Genomic DNA, 4,279 nt, shown 5'->3' on the forward strand with positions numbered 1-4,279 from the left:
CCCAAATATAAAAATAGAGAAAACAGACCAAAAAGGGCTTAGTTCCAAAAATAAAAAAAACGCCTAGGACTGTTTGTAAATAAAGTTAATTATTTAATTGTTCTTTACACATTTGATTGAACATTAACCCATTGCTGTCAAGCAAAGAGTTTGAAAAATATATTTTTGGGTCAAAAACTTTTAACTATTGTTGTGTGAGGTAGGATTTTCAGTAATAAATGACAAAAATCTCATTTTCGTCTTTGAAATTCTCTAGTTTATTGTACAATTTTTCACTCATACTTCCTTTATAGACATATTGCAAGCATGCTTATGGTAGCTTAGGGTCTTCTGAATCCATTGATACCAAATACATGGTGGTCCATCCTCATTACATATGGTTTATAAGCCGAAATGTAAAAATAGAGAAAACGTACCAAAAAGGGCTTAGTCCCCTAAGGGTTAATACCCCTAGAGGGCACTTTGAATACTTGGTTATGCCCTTCGGGCTATCCAACTCGCCCGCAGTCTTCCAAGCACTCGTCAATGACGTGCTGAGAGATATGGTTGATCAATATATGTTTACCTGGATGACATATTGATCTTTTCCTCTTCTCTCCAGGAACACGTTCAGCACATCAGGTGAGTGCTTCAGAGGTTGCTAGAGAATGGGCTTTTTGTCAAGGCGGAGAAATGCGTTTTTCATGCACAGTCCGTCCCCTTTTTAGGGTACATCGTCTCATCTGAGGGAGTGCGTATGGATCCTGACAAGGTTAAGGCTGTGATAGATTGGCCAAGTCCAGATTCCCGTAAGGCCCTACAGAGGTGTCTGGGATTCACCAATTTTTATCGATGTTTTATTCGTAACTTCAGCCAACTAGTCGCTCCTCTGACCGCCTTGACCTCCCCCAGAACGACGTTCAGGTGGTCCGATACAGCCGAGGCTATATTTGCCAAACTTAAGAGCCGCTTCGTTTCGGCTCCCATCCTCGTTGCCCCTGATCCATCACGTCAGTTCGTGGTGGAGGTCGATGCGTCAGAGGTGGGGGTAGGAGCAGTTCTTTCCCAACATTCTGCCACAGACGATAAGATTCACCCTTGCGCGTTTTTTTTCTCATCGTTTATCACCTGCCGAACGTAATTATGACATTGGTAACAGAGAGTTGTTGGCAGTCAAGTTAGCACTGGAGGAATGACGGCACTGGTTAGAAGGCTCAGGGGTACGTTTTATCGTTTGGACCGATCACAAGAACCTAGAATACATTATGTAGCGCTTATTCTCTGGCTATTAACTTAATGAAATCTATGGACCAGCATTTCAGAAGAAACAGATTCGCTGCTGAGAAAGATGCCACAACAACAGTGAATACTCGTTTGAACACACACTGTATTTGCAGGTGAATGACAACAGGTGAATTACATTGGTTGATAACAAATAAAATAAAATGAAATAAAATGTACATATGTATTTCCTTTCCAACCAGAATGTAAGATTTCAACACTTTAGATCTCAGTTTTTTTTCCCTTTGGGTTTCAACAGGGTAAATCCTAAATAAACAACATACAACCCAATTGCACAACAAATGGTTCTTCTCTTTTTTTCTTTTACAATGAAATCCAATCAGAATTGAAGTCCTTGTGAAAGAGTGCTTTGAAAAGTTTTAGGAAAAATAAAATAAAAAAATAAAATAAATAATTGTCCTTTATCTCTGGGTAATGAAAAAGGTCTCCATCCGGAAAAAAAAAATAAAAAAATAAAAAGATGAGGAAAGTTAGTCCTTTTCCTACCATTTGCAGTTGAATCAGTGCGAATACTTCTTCAACAGAAAGATCCAAAAACAACTCGAGGGAGGCTCGCCAGTCCAAACCCTCCTCAAAACCACTGGAAGGCCAGGACAGATCCAGTATACACAGCGAATTTGGAAAAGACATAACAGAAGAAAAAAAACCTGACCTTGAACAGTCAAGGTCACAGAAATATCATTAGTATCTTCATTGTAACATATAATAAACAATTTTTACTGACAGTAGAGTTACTCATTATAACCTGAACATGTGTAAATACAATTTTCCAATAAAGAATATTTCTTTTACATAGGCAATGTTTGTGACTCTCTCTCAACATAATACAATGATTCATATATTGACCACTTATCCATCTGTTTAGCTGTTATTAACCCTATACAGCATTAAACATTTTCTTTAATACATATAAATCACTCACAGATTAAATTTCTCTTGCTTTTCGTCTTATACAACCATAACAGTTTGGTTTGCAACAGTTACAAAACAATTTGACTTACCAAGGAAATCGTTTAACTCAGAATATTCCAGAATGATGCAGGCACAGCACGCCACATTACAATCGCTCCCTTTACCCTTTTTAAATAAAAAAAATTCACTTCATAAATACTTTAGCAATACTCTGATACTATTTAAGTATATGTATATCAGCATACACTTTTATATTAAACAGATGAGTATTCGTTTCGCTCTCATAACGATACCAACGTCACTTATATGTAATAGGAAATAAAATGCATTTTTTCACTCACATCAATCCATCGACCAAACTCATCTATAAGGCTAATTTCTATATTTCTGTTTCCCGGAGCATCGAGACACAGCACTCATCAGGCATCCGTGCACACTAGAGAGAGTTGCCTCTTAACTTCACGCATATACCTCATGCGAAAACCCGGAAATCAATTCTTACGCAGCGCCAAAAACTGCGCTCGTATTGGCTCATCTCAGGTTCAAAACTAATCACCATTGGTCATAGTATTTCTCAAATGAAAATATATGTTTGTATGAAAGTAATATTTTTCTTTTTTGAAATTACTAATTTTGAATACTTTTTAATAACTCTCACGTTATTATAGTGTTATATTAATAACAATATTTTTTCTGTTACTCCACTGGTAACCTGGGTTACAATTAGAACTGCTAAAAGACTCAACTCTAGGCAGGCTCGGTGGGCACTTTTTTTCGGTCGTTTTGACTTTTCTCTTTCGTACCGCCCGGGTTCCAAAAACATCAAACACGATTCTTTATCTCGTGTTTTTGACCATTCCGAACGCCCGTCCACTCCCGAGTGTATTTTACCCGAGACATTAGTGGTCTCCACTCTCAGATGGAAGGTCGAATTGAAGGTCATGAAGGCCTTAGAAGGGGTAACGCCTAGGCCCAATTGCCCACCGAACCGGTTATTTTTGCCTGAGGAGTATCGGTCTGAAGTCATCCAGGAGCTAATCGTACCAGTTTTTTGGATAAACAACGATTCTGGTGGCGGTTAATGGCTCGTGATATCCGTAGTTTTGTTTTGGCTTGCTCTGTTTGTGCCACTGGTAAGACGTCCAACCGACCCCCTGATGGGTTACTCCAACCGTTGTCAGTCCCTTTGAGACCCTGGTCCCACATCGTGCTAGATTTTGCTACCGCCCTCCCGGGGCAAGACGTTTTGACGTTTTGACGTTGTGGACCGGTTCTCGAAAGCGGCTCATTTTATCGCCTTGCCCAAATTACCTTCAGCCAAGGAGACAGCGGTTGTTGTCATAGATCACGTCTTTCGTTTACATGGCCTCCCGATGGACGTGGTCTCCGACAGGGGTCCCCAATTTGTGTCCAAATTTTGGCAAGAGTTTTGTAGATTATTGGGAGCGACGGTTAGTCTCTCTTCGGGGTTTCATCCCCAAAGCAATGATCAATCAGAGAGGGCCAACCAAGAGCTGGAGAGAGTATTGCGATGTTTGGTTTCCAAGAATCCTTCCTCTTGGAGCCAACAACTTTCTATGGTGGAGTACGCACACCACTCGTTACCAGTGTCAGCTACGGGCCTTACTCCATTTGAGTGTAGTTGAGGTTACCAGCCACAAGTTTTTGCCAGTACGGAATCCGAAGTCGCGGTCCCCTCCGCTCACGCCTTCATCCAGAGGTGTCACCACACTTGGACTAGAGCCCGTGAGACTCTTCTCCAAATGGGGGCGCGCGCCAAGGCCGATCGCCACCGGTCAAAGCCTCCCGTATACGTCGTTGGTCAAAAAGTGTGGCTTTCTACTAAGAACATTCCTCTCCGCTCTGTCTCTAATAAGCTTGCTCCCAAATTTATTGGCCCGTTTCCTGTCACCAAGATCATTAGTCCGGTGGCAGTCCGCCTCAAACTTCATCCTAGGTACAGGAGAATTCACCCCGCCTTCCATGTATCAAAGATCAAACCCGTGTTTTGGGCACCTATTAATCCGCCTGTCCCGGTTCCTCCCCCGCCGCGTCTCGTAGATGGGGAACCTACTTATTTGGTTAG

The 4,279-nt window shown here is 41.3% G+C and overlaps 1 long non-coding RNA gene across 1 annotated transcript; it reads right to left on the reverse strand.

Annotated features, from left to right (window-relative positions):
- Positions 1-630: 630 nt before the first annotated feature.
- Positions 631-3,945, reverse strand: LOC113082687 (uncharacterized). The gene is made up of 3 exons (XR_003282818.1): positions 2,535-3,945; positions 2,283-2,358; positions 631-1,933 (listed from the first exon to the last, which is right to left on the reverse strand). It is a non-coding gene; the product is annotated as an uncharacterized LOC113082687 (long non-coding RNA).
- Between the last annotated feature and the right edge of the window lie 334 nt (positions 3,946-4,279).

This window comes from Carassius auratus, unplaced genomic scaffold (genome assembly GCF_003368295.1).
Source record: "Carassius auratus strain Wakin unplaced genomic scaffold, ASM336829v1 scaf_tig00036711, whole genome shotgun sequence".
NCBI classification, from domain to species: Eukaryota; Metazoa; Chordata; class Actinopteri; order Cypriniformes; family Cyprinidae; genus Carassius; species Carassius auratus.